The sequence below is a fragment of the Pteropus vampyrus genome, unplaced genomic scaffold (genome assembly GCF_000151845.1).
Source record: "Pteropus vampyrus isolate Shadow unplaced genomic scaffold, Pvam_2.0 Scaffold141, whole genome shotgun sequence".
In the NCBI taxonomy this organism is placed as follows: domain Eukaryota; kingdom Metazoa; phylum Chordata; class Mammalia; order Chiroptera; family Pteropodidae; genus Pteropus; species Pteropus vampyrus.
In genome coordinates, this window is record NW_011888922.1 from 4,092,669 (window position 1) to 4,113,031 (window position 20,363).

At 51.8% G+C, this 20,363-nt stretch overlaps 1 protein-coding gene across 9 annotated transcripts in view; it reads left to right on the plus strand.

Moving 5' to 3' along the window:
* The first annotated feature begins 1,200 nt into the window (after positions 1-1,200).
* The window catches only part of GDPD5 (glycerophosphodiester phosphodiesterase domain containing 5), an 87,007-nt gene continuing 67,844 nt past the window's right edge, over positions 1,201-20,363 (plus strand). For 3 of the 9 annotated variants that reach the window (XM_011368408.2, XM_023535526.1, XM_023535522.1), the window contains exon 1: positions 1,205-2,020. The gene's annotated coding sequence lies outside the window, so the exon portion shown is untranslated. Of the gene's footprint in view, positions 2,021-20,363 lie in introns of all 9 variants that reach the window. The other 6 variants (XM_011368415.2, XM_023535524.1, XM_023535525.1 and 3 more) reach the window with 5 other exon arrangements.

Consider the following 20,363-nt stretch of genomic DNA (forward strand, 5'->3'; position numbering starts at 1 on the left):
AAGTCCTAAATCCCTAGCCTGGTATTCTATCCCTTCCATTATTGCTCTCTGCCAACCCAACCATCTTCGCCTTCTAGTTGCTTCCCTCTCCCCTCGTACCAAACTTCTTTCCATGCCATCCACAGGCAGGCACAGGATTCTATCCACTCATATAGCTGGCACAGGATTCTATCCACTCATCATTATCGCATTCTTGGGAACATCACTTGACCTCTCCATGCTTTGGTGTCCTCATGAGTGAAATGGGGTACCTACTGCATAAGGTTGGTGTGAGGCTTACAGAAAAGCTGTACAGTGTGGCCTCCATTCCTTCGCTCCCCAGGCCATTTAGTGGCTTTCACATGGCCCCAACAGCACATTCAACGTTCACTCTTTCATTCATCAAAACCCTCCAATGCCGGCTTTGTGCCTTACCCTGTGCAGGGTGCTATAAATCAGACAAGGCTCCTGCTCTAAGGCGCTTGGGGAGTGGAGGGTCAGGAGCTGAGGGCAGAAAGTCATTCACACACCTCTCTCTTGACTTCATATTTTTAAAACTGATAACGATGTTCCTCCTCGCGGACGGGGGCTGAAAAGGGGGAAATGCTTATTAAGAAAGACCCACTCTTTATTTCCAAAAACTTATTTTTCACCGCTTTCTGACATCTGAGTATTTCACAGCATCTAACACTCACCTCCTCGCGCTGAGCCCTAGAAGCTGGAGAGGGAGAGTACTGTGAGAGCTGTTTCTCACCACTCTCGAGGGCTGTGCTATCCCTGAAGATTCTACTACCCTGGATAACCCGTCTCGCCTCCACCCGGCTGCTTCCCCTAACACGACCCCTGTTCCTATCCCATGACTCCCCCTCTCCCACACAAGGATTGTCCCCACGCCCCGGTCCCAGACAGATCGGTTCTCTTCACTTCTCCTTCCATCCGGGTCCCCACGTTACCCTCCCTCCCGCTCCGCTCTTTAAAACCGCGCAACCCGCCTGCACTGCCAGGTACTCAGCCTCACATCTCCACTGTCCGCCCCGCCCCCTCCGAGGTAGAGTCCGCGTTGCGCAGAGCTCCGCTCTTTTCCCACTGTCCCATTGGCTCCTGCCGCCTGACGGCGCGGAGCAGGGAGGGAATCTGGAGCGCGCCCCGCCCCTTGCCCCCGGGCCGGGCGAGGGGCGGGGTCTCGGGCTGACTCCGCCCCGTTCGGGCGGGGCGGTGCTGGCCTGCTCTCGGGCGCTGGGCGGCGCTGCCTCGGCTCGTCTCGGCTCCGGCCCCGGCCGCAGCTCCTGTGGGGGTAGGCGACGGGAATGACAGCGGTTGGGGTGGCGGCGGCTGCAGCGCGGAGCTGAACGAGCGGCGTGCGAGCCGGGAGAAGAGGAGGAAGTAGAGCCGCGGTCCGGAGCTCGGGAGTCAGCCGCCGCACCGAGGTCCGCCCCATTTTTCAGAGCGAGCAGAGTCCGGACCTAGAAAGACTTCTCCGTCGAGCTCCGGCCGCGGCGGCTCCTCGCTGGCGTCCTGACCTGCCCCGATTGCCCTGGCCCCGGGTTCCGCGCCCGGACCCTCTCAGCCCTGCGGTCCGGGGCACCGTGGACGGGACGCTTGGAGCCCCCGACCCTGATCCAGTGCACCTGGGCGAGACTCTCCTGGCCCACCATACCGATCCACGGTTGCGGGCTCGTTCCCAGCCTTTCTATAGTGTGTGTTGGAGCCCCCAGCCCTCCGTCCGGGGTTAACGCAGGGTGTCCCCAGGGCCCCGATTGAGAGCTAAGGAGCCCAGACAACCCCCAGACTCTGTTAACCCAAGACCCGGACCTCCAGCTGCCTCCGACACGGTGCTGCTTCGCCCAGGAAGCCCCGGCCCGGGTCCAGCGCCCCGTGAGCGGTCCCACGCGGGCTGGACAGTCTGACAGAACCGAACCGGGGTGGTGCTGTGAGCTGAAGTTGCCACCTTCCTGCTGTCCCAGGCGAGGGGCGAGGGGCTTGCCCCAAAGAGAACACGGGCCCTTCTGCCCCGGCGGCTGGCGAGAGCCGAGAGCTGCAGGTGAGAGAGCCCCGGATGCCGGGGCTAGGGCAGCCTCTTGCCGGATCCGGCAGAGTGGGGGCCAGTTGCGGGGGTATGCTGGGCACTAGCTGAGGCTGAAACTGGCTACGAGGGGGCGCGGGAAAGTGGGGCAGGGAAAAAACGGGCACTTATCGAGCGCCCATTGTGTGCGAGTCCACGCCCCACCCTTGTGCAAGTGGTCCCTCACTAAGGCTCACTAAGGCTCCGTGAGATAAAAGGTGTCGTGTACTGTTATAGGCGCTTACGGATGAGTAAACTGAGACTCAATGGGGTTAAGTGACCCTGCTCGTTTATTCTAGGGTGAGATAGGTTGGAGACGGAAAGAAGCAGAAAATGAAGAGTAAAAGAGAGGAAGGCAGGAGGTGGGGGAAGGGTCAAGGTGGGGCCACGGGGGTATTCTAGAGCTGATCTTGAGGCTGGGGAGCTGGCTTTTCCTGACCTCTTTCTCTCCAACTCCATGGCTGTGTCACCTCCCAGGAAAGGTGACCCAAAGTTGAGGGCAGAGGTAGGAAGCTTCCCACTTCACAGTTCCCCTCCCTATGGGCCCAGGACTGGAGAGCAGCAGCCCTTGGCCCTTGCTTGCCCCGCTCCAGGATCTTTGAGGCACTCTGGAGGTCCTGAGACGCTGCTTATCTGTTGAGGAAACTCACTGTAGACGTCACCAAGTCAGAACCCATCAGAGCTGGAGGAGATGAGGCCCCTTAGCACTCACCCTGCTCACATCTTTCACATTACTAAGGGGCCTCAGTGGGGAAGTGCCAATTATCAGAGGTCCTAAAGCTGCCAGTGAGTGGTCCCACCACAAGTGTACTTGAGAAAACCTTCCCAAATATCTTTCAAGGTATTCACACCCCCTCCCCAGTTAGCATCTTCTGGGTGGGTAGTTGGGGTTTTCCCACCCATGATTTGAGGTCAGGGTGACCACATATGAAGTTGTTGTGAGAGTCTCTGTGGTTGGTGCTGGGGCTCAAGACATGCCAGCAGCCCCATAGCCTTTGGCCCAGACTAAAGGTTGACCTTAGCCTCTCCTGGGCAGAGGAACCTGCGAGACACCTCTGGCCCAGGAGGGGAGGGCTTGCTCTAGGTTTCAAGGTTGGGGCTGCCAGGGCTGGGTGCACAGTCTCAGATGTCTGGATTCCCAGGTAGGGGGCTCTTTCTGCTACTTACCGCCCTCCTGACCGTGCAGGGAGAGGGGTGTTGTGAAAGAGGGTTTGCCTGGACTTTGTAGGCTCTTGTTCTAGGTGGGGAGGGGGAGGGGATATGGCCTTGGTCTGAGTCCTGTGGCCTTGGCTGAGACTAGTTAACCCCTGTCGTGCCTGGCTTCCTGGAGTCTTGGGGAAACCACCTTGGAAAGCCCCTGGGAGGTGGAGGATGGTGGAGAGGTCTGCTGATGGCTAGAAGCTTAGTCTCTGGGGGTGGAGGGATAAGGGAACTGCAAGAGAAGGTGACTGAGAGGCTTGGGATTCCACCTACCCCCTAATCCTTAGCGATTCAAATTCTGATAATAATCCCTGCCTCTAAACAGAGTCCTCTTTGATGAGATAATTTCACACCTATGATCTCATTTCATAGTATGATGGAAAGAACCTCAAGCATGAGGCAGAACAGTGTTGGGGAGCCACCTGGGACTTCTCAGATGCATTCATGGTGCCCAGCCTCACCTATAAAATGGGGTCAAGGCAGATGTGTGTTACCCATTCAGATAATGTGGCCATCATATCCAGCAGACTGTCAAGTGCTAAAAGAGTTTTTTGTGTTTGCCAAGGCTGGGCTTGTTATTGATGGCTACCTTGTAATGGGAAACTGAGGTTCAGGGGTGAAACCACTTGCCCAGGGCCTTTGTGTTTGCTTCAGGAACTGTTTGGGTGCCAACTGCATACCAGATGCCCAGAAGTTACCCAGATGGAAAAGGCAGTGTGATCACTAGCTCACAATTGGGTGAGCTAAGTGGCATGGGCAGATAATGATGAGACAGACCAGGTGGGCATGAATCTGCTCTACCTCCCACTGGCCATGTGGCCTTGCACAAATCACTTCACTCCTTGGAGCCCCAGCTTCTCTATAAATTAGAATTCCTCCTTTATGAGGTTGTTGTGAGGACTGAGATATAAATATACAATGGTTGGCCAAATATCTATTTCCTTCCCTATAAGGAAAGGAAGCTTGAATTTTGACTAGAAAATCTGGGAAAATTCTCAGACTTGCCTTAGATTAGAATGCAGACTACTGTTGCAGGCACACACACCTGGGTTTACTCAGCTGGGAATCCTATGTGGGTCAGGCTCCCCTGTGCTACCTTCCTGGTCTCATAGCCCTCTAAAATCTGCTTGAGGACCCTGACGAGGGGCTCTGGATCCTGACTCTCCAACCCCAGGGCCAGGATTGTGGGGAGCTGGTGTTCATTCACTTAGGCTCATTGTCTGGCTTCCCTTGGGCACAAAAGTGCAGTGAATAATTTATGGGTCTCCTCATGCTGGGAGGCGGGCTCAAGGAAATTGCTCTATGCTTAGCCAGCCCTTGATCCCACCCCCTACCCCCAGGAGGTGGGTAGTTCCTGTTAGGGCTATAAGAAGTCTTGGATATGGTGGTGAGGGAGAGAGGACCAGAAGACAGTGAGCTATATTATTAACTCTGGCTCTCTCCTGTTGGCGGGCCAGGTGAACCCGTAGAAAATAATGGAAACCAAGCTAGCTGAGTTAGGGTCAAACTGTGGGCCTCTGATTCCAAATAGGTGATGAGATGTGGCAGAGAGAGGCCCCTTGAAGACTGGAGTAACTCTGGAAGGCTTCATCAAGGAGGAAAGTGTCCGGGCTGGAGCTGGAGGCAACTTGATGTAGACAGTAGGGGTCCTGACACCAGTTCCAGGCTGTGCCACTTACTCACTCTGAGATTATGAGCAAGACACCTAATCCTGCCAGGTCATTTGCTCCTTTACAAAGTGGGGGTAGTTAATGGGTGACTGTCGGGTCATATATATATAAAACACATGGCAAGATAGGTACTTAGTGAAAGGGTGCTTCAGTGTGAACATGAACCATGGAGTGGGTCGAGAGTGGGGGAGTGGGATGATCTGTAAGCAGAGAACTGGGGAGAACTCTGGGGTAGTGATGCTGGGGTCTGTGGGGTCAGCGAGGGGTGTGGAAAAGAGGGGTGGGTAGAGGGCCTTGAAAGTCAGACAGAATTCACAGTTCAGAAAATGTCATGGAGTGCCCACTCAGAAACCTGCATGGCTCCTTCATGCCTGTAAGATGGACGCCAAGCCCCTTTGTTGTGTATTCGAGGCCTTGCTCATTATAGCCACTACATGGACCCCTGGCTAATTGTTCATAAATGTCTCCTAAAAACACCACATGTGGCCCTATTGCTGCCCCTATGCTTATGGGGTTCCTCCTGTCAGAAACACCGTCCTTGCCTCTTTTCTGCTCACCTCCCCACCTGTTAAGGCCCAACTCAGTCATTACCCAAGAAACATTCTTGACTTAACTCTCTGGTCACACCCCCTCTGAATCTTTAACACTTCACAGTAATAGTAATAAATGATCTCTGCCATTGCATCATATTTTATAGTTCATAGAATGTATCCACATAGTCATTAATAATACTGTGATGATGATGTTAACAACAACTAAAGCTTTGACTACTTATTATGAGCCAGACACTGCTAAGCTCTTTATGGACACTCATTCACAACTCTGGGAGGTAACTATTGTCATCTCCCAGAAACTGGGGCTCAGAGAAGTACATTGTCTTGCTCAAGGTCACACAGCTAGACAATGGGGAGTGAAGAGTGAAGTCTGTGCTCCTCTCTGCGACTAAACAGACAGCTTGACAGCTTTTAGAAGGTATTCTGTCTCCTCAACTCTGCCCAAGTACCTTGAGAGCATATTTAGCATGTAAAAAACCTAGAAATGAGTCTTCTTAAGGCTAAAAAAAGTGTTGGGGTGAGCTCGGGGCCCCACAAGGAAACCGTGGCTGGGCATCTAAGGCCCTGGGTCCCTGTACTGGCTGGTTGTGCGATATGGGGTGAATCAGGCCCCTTCTGTGATCCTGTTTTTTCACAGGTGAGTGAGTGGGGTGGTGGTGTCCGAGCTCCCGGAGCTCCAACTTCTGCAGTGTCCTTTGTGACCCTGGAAGGTAGAGGAGGAGACCACAGCATCAGGGCCAGAGGATGTGGTATGGCGGGCGGCTGTGATTCTTGGCCTAGTTGCTGTCTGGGCCAGCAGGCTCTGTAGTTAGCTGCTGCCTTTTCTGAAGAAGGGCGGTGCCCTGGGTTGCTGGCAGCATGGTCATTAGCTGTGCAGAGGAGACCCTGTGATTGGGAGCCGGCTGGGCCAGGCCAGGTTGGCAGTGTTGGAGGCAGGCTGGCCTGGACACAGCAGGGTCATTGGCAGGGCAGCTGGCAGGGCAGCTGCTGCTCCTTCCTTTGCAGCCTCCAGGGCGGTGGCAAGTTCCCACTGGGCACCAGAGCTTTGTAGGCCAAGGCGTGACCTGTCCTCCTGTTGTGGTGGTCATGGGCGTGGAGCAGTGAGGAATCTAGCCAGGCTTGAAGATGCCTCTTCCTAGAAGCTTCCAGGACTCTTCCCAAGCAGGAGGAATCCAACCCTCCTCTGCAGATCCATACCCTTCGCTCACTGACTATGGTGTGTGAACTGGGGCTGTGTAGGTCAGCTTTCCTTGCCAGACAGAACTAGATTCTATACCACCAAAGTGCCTGGCAGCATGCCTGGCACAAAGTGGCAACCCCCACAGGAGAGGCAACGTGATCCGCCCCTTGGGCAAGTCACTCAATCTTTGTACTTGTAAAATGGGGCTGATAATAAGTGCTTTGGGGGTTAAATGGGATGAAGGGAGGGAGGTACTCTGTCAGCCTGAGTCCACATGCCTGTCCTCTTGGTAGCCTCATGAATGAGTGACTCAGGAGGAAGCTGATTAAAGAGTCCAGCTAGTGATGCCAGGAAGGAGGGTGTGCCAGGTGGCAGGGAGGACTTACCAGAGGAGGACCCTTTGCTGTCTGGGGAGGACTCTGTCAGACGGGATTTGCATACCTGCGATTCCTACCGCCTTCCTAGTGAGCAGGCAGTTGAGAGACATGGAAGGCTTCAAGCTAAGTTTAGAGCTAGGAGTGGGATATCCAGGGACCTGGTTATTCTCAGGCCTTAACAGCAGGAATGACCCAGGTGGGAGGAGCCATCTGGGTCCTGTTCAAAATGTAATATGATTGGAGATTTTGGTCTGTGGGGGAAGCAGACATTAAACAAGTAAACACACAGCTACAGAACTTCCAAATTGTGAAGAGTGAGCTCCTGAGGTGGGGGCGGACCCCATCATTGTCTGTGGATGGTAGTGCAGAGTAATGCTTAAATCACAGCCCGAAAGCAAGCACTAGCCGTGTGACTTGGGCAAATGATTTAACCTCTCTGGGCCTCATTTCTCCATCTGTAAACCAGGACAATTATAGCACCTATTTCATAAGATTGTGATTAAACTGAATTATACATATAAAGCACTCAGAAAAATACCTGGTACTAATAAGCATTCAATGCATGTTAGCTGTTTTTGGCTGTATCTCCAGCATCTAGCAAAGCGCCTGAAAGAGAACAGGTGCTCGAGAGGGGCGTATGGAATGAATGCCAGGGAAAGGGCAGCTGCTTTGTGCAATGAATGGATGGGCGGCCTAGATGGGAGGACATAGAAACAGTGACAACACAAAATGTGATAGAATGGGGCAGGGAAGGCCAGGGGCTGGGGTTATCCAGTACTGGATGGAGAGGGAGTCAGGAAAGGCCTCCTAGAGGTGGTGCTCCTAGAGCTGAGTTTGAAAGTATCATTTAACACATGCGTGCACCTGGCACTGCCGTGAGGTCAGTGCTAGGAATGAGCTCAGAGGATAGTGGTTCCTGTCTCGGCATAGCGGACCGGGGTAGAACTTGGGCAGCCCCCAGCTCTGTTGGACTCCACAAGCCTCCTTCTTCCCACCACCTCACACTGTCTCGCCATCTGTGATATTCTGCTTTGAGGGCACAAGGAAGGCAAGAAGGTAGGTGTGGGGAGGAAGTATGGGCTGTTGTCTGAGCATCCCAGCTCTTCCTAGGTCTGGGACCAAATCTCCTACAGAAAAGAGTAAACAGGCCTTGCTCGGGAGTTCTTTTATATTCTTGCTCCCAAGGCACACCCGCCAGCAGAGGTGGTCTTCCAACATTGATCCTGCAGCTGTTTAGTTGTGAATGAAAAGACTATTAAAAAAAAGTCATGAAGAATTCCTCTCACCCTCCCACCCAGGAGGCTCAAAAAAAAGTTTTCTTCCACTGACAGGGGAGCCAGGACCCCCTAAGTATCTTAAAGGAGGTCACCCCAGAGGCACCCTGAAGTCAGAGTCCCCTTGCGCTGCTTGCACTTGTAGCTAGCTGTAGAGCCTTGAGGACACAACCTTTTCCCTTATATTTTGCCTGTTTTTTTACCCCTCCTGTAAAATGGGACCAGAGTAGTAAAGCCCTTCTCTCTTTCAGAAGGTGTGTGGTTGGGAAGCTTGTGAGGTAGGAGAGGCTATAGTAGGCATCCGGGCCCATGGCTTTCAAACTTTGCTGTACACATTAGAATCATTGAGGAAACTTTTAAAAGTCCTACCTGGGCCCCACACCACAATCCAGGGCAAGACCCAGGCATCAGCTGTTTTTAAAGCACCCCAGGTAATGTCTCAGTGGGCAGCCAAGACTGAGAACCACCAGCTGCCTTTTTGAGGCAAGCCTCCTACAGCATCCCCAGGATGATACCTGCACATCTCATGACAAAGAGCCTATTGCTTCCAGGCCACTCCCTCCTCTGTGGCACTGCTCTCCCTGAACCTCCCTGCCTAGAGAAACGGGAGTGGAAAAACTTTATAGTCCTGTACACGTGGGTTCCAGCAATCCTCTGCTCTCTGCTTGGGTGTCTTCTCTGAGCCTTGGTGTCCTCATCCGAAAATAGAAGTAACAATAATCTCTCTCCAAAAGGGCCGTAGAGATCAAACAAGGCCATGCACAGAAAGTACTTGCACAATGCCTGACACATTTATCAGCAGTGTACAGTAGATGGTCACAGACAGAGGCAGAGCCAGGCTGGACTCAGACCCTGGACTTCCCATTGCAGTGCTGTACCTCCTGCCGTCACCACCTGAGGCTGGGTCTCGGAAATGATGGCTGGTGGGGGAAGGGATCAACACCCAGTCTTGGAGCCCTTCCCTGTCTCCCTTGTCTCTAAGAGATAAGACAAGAAAGCAAGCATTTTGTTTTGCTTGGTTTTGTTTTAATGGCCCAAGAGTTTGGCTCTCCTTAACAATGAAGCCTTGTCTGAATCTGCTTGTTTTTCCAACCAGATACCCATTTGCACCACCCGCTTGGGGCCCTGTCCCACCTGGGAGAACTGAAAAATGTCAGAGATTTTTTTTTTTTTTTAATCTAGAGGAGGAGACTGGGGAGACACTGGAGGCCTCTGTCTGGCTCTCACCAATAATTGACCCCACTTAAGTTAGCTGCCTCTGTAGGAAGCTAGTTCACTAAAATTATTTCAAGGTAGTTACCAGGATGGGTTTTGGAGGCAGAAAAACTTTTGTTTGAGTTCTGGCTTTGACACTTACTGGCAATTTGACCCTGGGCAAGTCGTTTCAGTTTCTTTAGCACCAGTTTTTTTCTTCTGTAAAATACATATATAGGATGTATATCCTTGGGTTGTGCTGAGAAGCGAGTGAAGTGCTTGGTGTGTAAAACTCAGTGCCTACCATATAGTGAGCACTCAGAAACTGTCCAGGATCATCCTCATTAGGCACTGAACTCTGCGCCTGCCCCTCCCTTCACTGGCCGGGTCCTGTTCCCAGTCCACTTCACGTGCTTGGTCAGGCCCAGGCTGAGACAGGGGAGGCCTGGGCATCCCTGCAAACTCCTCTTCTGTAATCACTTGTTTCATATGTATTTAGAGGAGGCCCTGAGGGCATTTGGCGGCCTTGCTTGGCTTCCCCTGCTCTGGCCCAGCCAGAGAGGGTATGTCCACCCAGGATAAACTGCTCTGCCAATAGGGGTGTAGCAGATGAACAAAGGAGAGTACAGCACCAGGGCTAGCAGCCCCTGGGAGCAGTTATGGCCCAAGCTGAAGCTGCCTGGGGAGAAAGTGGTCAGCTCTGTGGACAAGGGCTGTGGCCTATAGTAGAGGGAACCAGTCAGCCCAGGGGGCCTAGCAAGGGAGTAAACCCAACTATCTCCTTTCCTCCAGTCTCCCATGGGGACTTCCCGTTAGGTGAACCTACCCAGAAGCCAGAGGCATGGAGCTCAGTGCAGTCCATTGAGATCAACCTCCAGGACCCAAGGCAGGTGGGAGAGTGGATCTGGAAAGGCAAGCAGGAGACATTCCTTATTCTGTCATTCAGAAACCAAGGAGTCCTCGGGATTCACTCTCCTTAGAATGCAGTTTAAGGATCATGTATTGTTCCTTGGGCAAATAGGGTCTCCGCCCCCACCCCAAATATAAGCCAAAGCATTCTAACAGCCATAGTCCTCTCCAGGAAAGGGGTTCTGGAGTACCTTGTCTTTTTATCTCTGCCTCTCCAGAGGTGCCCTAGCATCCCTTCAATATTGGTGCCCAGGCACCTGCCCACCATTCTCATCGTTTTGTCTAGCTCTGCCCCCACTGGTCCTCAAAGGACCTGGATCTGAATTTTCTCCAGCCTGATTACCTGAACAACCTGTGTTTCTGTCCCTCTTAAGCAGGCAATGTAGAATAGTGGTTAGAACACAGGCTCTGAAACCAGACTTTCTCCTGAAATCCTGACTCCACCATCATATGGCTGAGAAACTATATAGTGTGCCCTTTGATCTCTCTGTGCCTTGGTTTCCTCATCTTTGAAGCAGAGATAACAGAATACTTCTAGGGTTGTTGTGAAGACTAAAAGAGTGTCTCAGTGTTAGGTGCTTAGGATGGTGCCTGGCAAGCAAGAAGTGCCCAGTAAGTGACAGCCTTCACCATCATCACAAATAATACAGTCAGAGCCCAGAACAAACAGTGCATGGCTGGACCATCAGTGAAAGGATGGAGACTGTCGCTGCTCTCAGTCTAGATTCTGATCCAGTGACAAGGTTGTGACAGTTCCCACAGCCTTGCTACACTGTGGACACTTACCTGTCAGCCCTTCCACCCCGCAACCCCCACCCCCATCCTCTCCTGCAAACCATGTCATGTGAGAAGTGGGCTCTCGCTCTATCAAGCTGCAGTTGCCCCATCTATGAAAGAAAGCAGTTGAACTAGATGTTCCCAAGTTCTTCCCCCAAGTCTATGCTGGGAGCTGGGAAGAAGAGGACTCAGGTTGTTCCAGCTGTGGAGGAGCCCTGGAGGCTGGGGATAGATGGGAGTGGTCAAGGCACAGTCCACTTCTCTTCCTCATGGGCCAGGCTGGGCAGCCTTGAGAGTAGGATACAAGCAAAACACAGGAGCTCGGAGGAGAATGAGAGGAATTGAGGAGGCTTCATGGAGAAGGGGGCATTTGAAATTAGTCTTGAAGGTAGGCTAGGACTTTACTGGTCCAAATTGGACAGGAGAGGCATTGTAGAAAGGGGGAAGAGTAAGCATGAGGCAAAGAGGCATGGCCCTAGGGCTGTAGTAGGGAATGGGGCGTCCAGCACTCAGGGTGCACAGCAAGTCCTCGAAGGTAGAGTGATATGGTAGGAAATATGCAGTTTCTAGAATTGGGCTGGCCTAGGTTTGAATCCTGGCTCAGTTTCTTCTTGGTTCTTTGGGCAAGTCGCTTGCCTTTTCTGACCCTCCATTTTCCTATCTGTAGGATGGGGGCAAGCCCTCCTAGGGCTGGGTGTCCATGACATGCAATGTGCTGAGTGTGTCTGGAGGAGTGAGGCTGCCTCTCCACCCTGGGGCTACAGAGAAGTCAGGGACCCAAGGGGTCTGCCTTGGTCCATGCCTCCTCCCTCAAATTAGGCTGCAGGTGGCTTGGTAGGTGGCCTTGCCAGGGAAAACTTTATCTCCAGAATGGAGCAAAGGTCACGGGTAGGCTGGTGTCGGGTGAGCTCAGGTGCCTCAGCCAAGAGCTGACTCTGGTGTAGCCACCTTACGTTCTCTCCTTAGAGCTGGCCAGCCGTCGGCATCTTGGGGGATCAGCCCTGGGCCCACGTCAGCCTCTGATCCCCAGAATAGGCCATGCTGCCCTGAGCTCAGGTGGGCTGCAGGAGCCTACAAAGACCAGGTAAGGGGAGTTTGGGGCCAGGCAGGCCACGCAGGCATTGCTGGGCCAACACCATAGGGCCCGCGATGTGGGAAATGGGGAGATATATTGGGGCGCACTGCATGGAAAGCCCCAGTGAAGCCCCCAGAGAATGGTGTCTTGAGGGCAGCTGGGCAGGCCTACCACTGAACACTCCCTCTCCTCCCCCACAGGAATGCTTTGGCATCTCCAGCAGCTCACCCCTGGGCATCTTAGGAGGACCCATAAGATGCCCGTGGTGGCTTCTCAGAGGCCTTCCTAAGAAGAGAGGTGTGTGGTCTTCTCAGTCAGTCCTGGCTTTGAAGCCTAGCACTGCCTTTTTTGAGCAGAGCTTGACGCTGGGCAAGTCACTTAACCTCTCTGAACCTCGGTTGTGTCCCTATAAAATGAGGCAGTAACATTTATACCTTCTATGTCTGTTTTGAAGCTAAAAATGACATAATGGGTAAGAGAACATCTCGTATTTTAGAGGAGAGTCTACAACCACCCTCATCCTGCTCCCTTTCTGTGTGTACTGTCCATTTTTAATGCCACCTCAGGAAGTTCTTTCTTAAGTCTAACTTAAGTCCATTATTCTGGAACTGGAACTGCCTTCCTCTTGTTGACTGAGTTCATCCTCTATATGAATGTGCTCCATCAGTACCTGTAGTAAGGCAGGGAATGGAGTGACTTGGATGTCCTTTTTCACCTTGTGGCTTTGGGTACTAGCTATCAACGGCCAGCACTTCCTGACCAACGTGGAGTGGGGGTGGCATGTCATCTTTACTGTTCACACTTGCTTCATCCATGCTCCAAAGGGATGACCCTAGGGCAATGAAGAGAGTCCTGGGCTGGGCCTAGAAGGTATGAGTCCCAGCACCCACTTGACCCGTGGCTTGCTGTGTGACCTGAAGCCAGTTAGCAACCTCTCTGAGCCACAGTAGGCCTGTGAGGATGTCTGTGCCCTGGAGCCCAGTCTCTTCAGTGAAAATGTATTCAGTTCAGCTGGAAGACCCTTTTTCTCCCCAACCTTGGCCCCAGCCAGTCTGGGAATCCTGCAGATTAATGTCCTGCTGCTAGCTGCTGGTGGTAGGAGCTGGGTCCAACTCAGACCAGGGCTTCCAAGGGCAGGCAGTGAATTGGGATTCCTGGTGGGTGAAATAGTGCCTTCCTCAGACCAGGGATTTTGAGAGCCTGGATCTCCTTCTACCCACCCAGCTAAACTCATCCAACTTAAGGTCAGGTGTGTCCCTCATTGGAGTTCCTCTCTTCCCGTGTGAAATGTGCTTTAATCCCTCATTTTGTTGGTGAGAAACCGGGGCCATGAAGAGATGAGACGATTGGCCTGAGGTCCCACAGTTGTCAGTGGGGAGCAGTAAAGGAGCCTCCGTGGCACCAGGGCTAGCCTATGCCATCGGGGAGGACAGGGGAGCCAGGTGGTTATGAGCTGGACAGTTTCTGGTATGGGAGGGGGCCCTATGGGCTGTGGGTGATTAACTGGGTCCCTTTCCCTGGGAAGAAGTTGGCTAAGGAACTCAGGAAACGGAGCGATCAGGAACCCAGGAGTTCTGGGTTGCAGCCAGTTCTGAATGCACCCATGAACTTCAGTGTTTGGTTTCAGGGAGGAATCAAGACTTCTTTCTTGTTGGCTTTGGACACATAATAGTTTACCTTTCTAAAGTGTTTTGATATCCACGAACTCACTGAATTTTCATGGCAACCTGTGAGAGACGGCATGGGACTTATTTGGGAAGGCAAGGGGAGGGTGAGCTCTGGAATCAGACAATCTAGAGTTAAGTTCTGGCTCTTACACCAACTCTGCCCTCAGGCAAGTGAGTAACCAGCTGAGCCTCAGTTTGCTCATCTATAAAAGGGACAATCATTCCCTACAACAAATAGCAATAGCTGTCTCTCTGGCTGTGCATTTTAGATGAGATAAGATCTGTAACCACTGGTCCAGTGCCTAGTACAACGTAGTAGTTTTCTTGCTTTTTATTATTAGCCCACTTTACCAACGGGAAGGTGGAGGCTCACAGAAGGAAGATGACTTGCCTGAGGTCATGTAGTAGTTCAACTTGCTCCTCCAGACATTCTGTCTGTGGCTTTTTTCTCCAACACCTTCCTCTCTGTCCTTGAGTGACCAAATGACCCAATACCTCATTTACTCAGTCTGATGCATGGTGCTGTTTGAAGAGGCCTTGAGCTCCCACCCCCTGCCTAACCACATTTGCCTGGCACACAGTAGGCACTTAAAAAATGTCCTAAAAACAGATAGATAGATAGATAGATAGATAGATAGATAGATAGATAGATAGATAGATTAGACAGACAGACAGACAGACAGACAGATAAAATGTTTGTCCTATGCATGGCTATGTTGATGAGTTGGTGTAAAAATATAAGAAGTATTTTTCCAGACAGCTAAAGCTTATGCCCTTAAGCCTTCCTTCTGCTCACTGTCCCCTTTAAAAACAACCATTTAAACGATTTGCTTGGAAACCTTGTGAAAAGGTTTGATCATTTCCTTTCCCTGCACAATGCTGACACAGTTAACCTCTCAGGATGGGCCTTGGGAACACTGACTGCTTTGCTGGGAATGCTGAGACCTGTTGGCCCCCGCACCCTGTGACCCTGGACTGCTGCACCTGTTCAATAGTTTCTGCCTTTGCCAGTTTCTAGCTCTTCTCATCCTGACCCTTCAGTCTGCTGCCCACAGACCCGCCTCCAGCAGCCCAGAACCAATTTTTTCTCCCCTCCTGCCTGTGTGTGTGTGTGTGTGTGTGTGTGTGTGTGTGTGTGTGTGTGTTCATGTGTCCTTCCTAATCTGCTGCTTCTATGAGTTGGGGACTGGGAGATACGGGACAAATGAGCTTGTTAGAATCGATTCATTCATTTATACCTGCTCAACCAGTTATTGTTGATCCTGGGTCTTGCTAGGGATTGATCTACCCATCCACCCACCCATCCATTCTGCTTGAGGACCTCTGCAGTGGCTTATGATCAGTCAAAACATGATCACACCCTCCTAGAAGTGCAGGCAGAGAAGTAATGATGTATATAGCAAATGCCAGCACAGGACTTTACAATTTATAATCCGCCTCTGTTTGCATCACCGCAATGATTCTTCACAACGGCTCTGAGAATAGCATTATCTCTATTTAGCAGACAATGAAAGCAGAACTCAGCAGGATTTGGTCCCCTACCTAGTGGCCAGTAGCGAGCACAGTATTGCAATTGGAACTCAGGTCTCCCGCCTGGCCTGTTACCTCTTCTGTGCACCATTTGTGAGCTGTATGATGCCTCATTCATTTTCTGTTTCTGTCACAAAGGATTGCTATTGGTGGCTTAGATCAGACCTCTGCCTCTGTAAAATGGTCAGTGCAAGGAAATGTGGCCTTGGCTGGGTGCCACAAACACCCTTCAGTGCACATACCTTGTCCTGCAGTGGACCTGGGCACACCATCTAGTAGTCCACACTTCTGAGACTGTATTCTGAGGGGCCCTAGTTCCCTGGGATGGTATCGGGTCCTAGGACACATGGGGATAGAGTCCGGAAATGCTAGGTTGCATAAGTCACAGCAAGACTTCTCAGGGTCTTTAATGTATCAGTATGAATTAGGGATCCCTGACAGGTGGTAGTACAGTGTGCAGCCAGCCTTTCTTAAGCTTGTTTGAACATGTAACTAACTCCTTTGTCACAGAGAGTGGTCTGGGACTAATAGTCTAGAGAAAACATTTTGGGGAGAGCTGATTAGGAAACCCTCACTTTCCCATTTTGCACACAGAAGCCTCCAGCTAAAGCTTCTTTCTTGCCTAGGGCTCTTTGCATTTTGAGAGGATCACAGGGAGCAGAATTTAGTCCCAGGAAAGAACTGATAATAATGGTGGAGTTTCAAGCAGCTCAAGAAAGTAGAAGGTGGAGATATTTTTATTCTTTCATCCACCAAATGAAGGGATCTCAGACATCTACTGTGTGTCAGGCACAGAGCCAACATTTGGAAATGCCAAGAGGCATCTGACTAAGAACCTTCCATTTCATTTCCCCGTGCCACTAAGGGTTTTTAAAGAAAGACAAATATAAGCCTTAAAAGGAAGAAGTAATTTTTAAAAATTGTTCTGGGTCTTTGTGGTGGGTGGATGTGCAACACGTTTTACTCAACTCAGCTTGCTTTAGTCCAGGTCCTGGGGAATGTGCTGAGCTGGTTCCAGGAACAATTAACCTGGGCAGAGTGCATAGATGATGTAAGGGAGGTCAGGAGTGTGGGGAGGCCCTGAGGAGGGAGGGAGGGAGGGAGACAGGGAGACTTGCCCTGGGATCAGCCTGAGCTGGGGGGGTGGGGAGCGGAGGGGAGGGGAGAACTTGAGTGAGGCTCCGCAAAGAGGGCAGAGGTTACCAGTTGGGGGTGGGGGGCGGACAGGCTCTGGCCAGCTGAGAAGGACATTCCTGGAAGATCAACACAGATCAAAAGTAGAGAGGTGACAACAGGTGGATTACATCTTCAGGACACTGTAAGGAACCTGGGGTGACAGGTGCAGAGGGAGGAACAGGAGGGTCTTTGGAGATTGGCTGATGTTGGCTGGGGCAGATCATGAGGTTCCAAACACTGGCTGAGTGGGTGCCCACCTGACTAGGCGTACTTTGGAGGCCAGACTGTGTCACATTCACCCTAAGTGTCCCCAGCTATGGCTGGCACTTAGTAGGTTTGTGGACTGACTAGACTCTTTCACTGTGGGACCTTGGACGAGTCCTTTTCCTTTCTGGACCTTGAGTTCCTCATGCTCATGCTTGGGCAAGGTGACCTGGCATGTCCCTTCTAGCTCTAAAGGGCTCTCAGGAATTCTTGCATGCGTGTAGGGAAAGAACAGACTATTTCTTCCCGAGGCTCCATGTTCACTGGGCTGCCCTGGTGGATCCTGGGTTGGGGGCAGGACGTTTGTTGGGGCGGCAGTCAGTCTTGCTCTGCTGGTTGAATTCTTTCTCTCTTCTTCAGCAGTTGGCCCTCTGAGATCAGGATGAAATGCCCTGGTGTCCTTGCTGATGGCTCTTCTAAGGCCCCAAACTGTGATTTGGGGGAGAGGGGTGTGGAGTCAGGCTGGGGTTGAGGGTTTTGTGCATATAGCAGCTTGGTGAAGGGCAGGAAGTTCTTCCTTTTCAGTGAAAGTGGGTAAGTTACTTAACCCCTGAGCCTGTTTCCTCAAGTATAAAATGAAGACAATAGTAACTCCCACACTGGACTTTTGTGAAGATGCAGTAAGATAGTTCGTGAAAGCATATGGTAAACTGACTTATCCCATACACATATAAACAATTCTTGTTGGTAATAATATTTATTGGTCCAGGTTTCATAATCTCCCAGGCCTCTGGTCCACTAACCCCTTACTCGAAAGTGTTCCCTGGTTGCTGCTCACTATTCTCTGTGTGGCTTCTCCTGCTGGGTACATTTTATCCAGGCCAAAGCATAGGAGCCCATGAATTATGTACAAGTTGCACATGCAGATCAGGCTGTGTGTTTGCACTCCTGTGTCTGTTTGCATTTAAATAGGAAGAGAATCAGCCTGCTGGGCCCTGGGACCAGATACTGCTCCTTCCCCAGCCACATCCCAGAGGCCTGGAGAGTTGGTCTCTGGAGAAGGGTGGGGAGCACATGTCAGGAACTCCCCCTCCCCAGCTTATCTGTACTGCTCACAGGCTAGGTCCAACAGGACTTTCTTGCATGCAGGGGACTCTGCCTCCTGTGTCCCATGTAGCTGGGGGTTGGGTTGTGTAGGGTCTGAGGGGCAGAATAAGGCTGTCACCCCTCCATCCCCTCCACTTCCCAGTTGATGCCGAAAGGTGTCAATTGGGGCGACACCTTTTGGTATAGATGCTGCCATGTTTCAGCTGGGCCTGGGGTACGAGCTCTGGGGGGCCTACACAGCTTGTCACACAGAATGCTTGTTCAAAGCCACCCTGTCCAGAATGGGGCACGTGCGAATAGGGCTGGGCTATACCCAGTATCTTTTTCCCCAGAGTTCTGTGGGTCCCTCTCAATGTCCTTGTTCCTGAGTGGCTTCCAGATGGTGTCCTGGACCCTCCAGGGATAGGATTGGGGGCACACAGCTGGGCTCGGCTGGCACCCAGAAGCATCACAGATGCTTCCTCTGCTTGGTTTAGCATGGGGATGGAGAGAGGTGGACAGGGAGTAAGCAAAAGAATATAATGGAGTATCAACATAAACTTAACCAGTGTATTGAGAAAAGAGCCCACTGAACATAAAGATCATTTCTCCCTCGTCTTAAAAAGGCCTGACACTCTTGGGTTCCTGTTCCAGCTCCACCCTGTGCCTGTGCAGCTCTGGATTTGTGACATGGCTACTCTGAGGTTCTGCCTAGACCAACTTCACAAAGCTGGTGTGAGGTCAAATCAAACTACCGAGTGAGTGGGATACCCAGTAGGGCGCCAGGCACATAGTAGGCCACTGATTTGCAGAGAGGCTCTAATTCCAGCCCAGAGCAAAAGAATTGGATTTTTAGGTACTTGACCTGTGGTCTAAGTGGTAAAGAGCTCCTTGAAATGGTCAGTGTAGCCTAGACATGTTCTCGATTTATGACTCAACGAGAGGAACCTCTAAGTCACCTGGGCAGCTTCCCTATGGGACCAGGTGAAGCCATGCAACCAGGCAGCACTGGCTGCAAGTCTTGACTCTGCATAGTCACCTGTGGCCTAGAGTGAGTCCCTAATTTCCCTGTACCTACAAATAGATGGCAAAAGATACCTAACTCTCAGTGTTGTGAGATTCTGATGAGAAATTATAAAACTCTATTGGAAAAAAAGAGCAACTGGGGAAGTCCGGGGGAAGGTGGCCTGGCGTGCAGGCCAGTGGCTGAGAAATCTGAGGCTGGGTTCCCCTTGCTGGTGACAAGCAGGCTCTGTGACTGCCAGCTGAGTAGAGCCTCATTTGCTTTCCTTAATGGGACAGCTGATTAATTAGCCTCTGAGTATTACTGACAAGTACCCAGGTGCATGTTCCTGACACGCATCAGGGTCAGCCCTTGCCAGACTGTGCAGTGCTCAGCTGGCCAGCCTTGGGCATGAGGCTGTGACCTACTGTCCTATCCTCTGATTCTTGGCTTGTCCCTCAGATGACCCTGGTTCTGGGTGGGTGGAAAAGGGGAATCCAGAAGAGGATCACCGGTAGGGACCTGGCCAGGGGATGGGGGACAGTCAGTGAGAATGATTCTCCCCGGCTCTGCCACTAATTTCTGTGACCTCGAGCACCTGACCTTTCTCCTCTTGGCCTCAATTTTCCATCTAAAAGCAGATGTCAGAAGACATGGTCTGAGAAGCTGTGGCCTAAAGCGAAGAAGTATGAATGAATGATTTCTGAAGCCAGCTAGGGCTTGTGTTCTCACCCTGGCTCCTCCATCTCCCAGCCTTGACTTTAGGCAGGTCATCCAGCTTCTCAAGGCCTGTCTGGCAGCAGTTTGCTGGCCCTTCTGGCACAGGCAGATGCTAATAGTGGATGCCCTGCGCACCAGTGTCTGGCATTGGTGGGCCTCAGGGCGGCTTCGGCTTGTCTTCTCCTCCTTTTCCTGTTTCTTTTGCAGTGCATAGAAGTTCCCCAGGAACTCTGGGAGATCTGGAAGACTCAGAAACGTTGCTGACCTCAGTGCTGAGTCCTCTAGGGGCCCCAAGGTCAGGGCGGAGCCGGCCGTCCTCTGCCTCTCAAGGGGAAGGGGAGGTGCATATGCAAGCCCAGCCTCTGGTCATCACTAACATCTTGGAACCTTGATTCTCTAGTTCCATGGAATCTTTCTATTCCCAATATTGGAAGCACTGGATTATGGTACCTTAGAATCTTGGTCTTTTGAAGTCAAGACTTTTGGAACCAGATTGAATTTGGAAATGACTTTAGGGGTCATCTGATCCAGACCTCTGTCCAACCCAGGAAGCCCCTCTGTAGAACCCTTGGACACCTGGGTGTCAGGGGCTCATTCTGCAGCTCTCTCATGTGGGCCTCAGGCTTCAGTCAGATCACAGGGCTGCCCACCACTTCCCTTGTGGTCGTTATTGACCCCCAGGCCCATACCAGGGGTGGGGGTGATAGTGTGCTGTCAGCCCGAAGG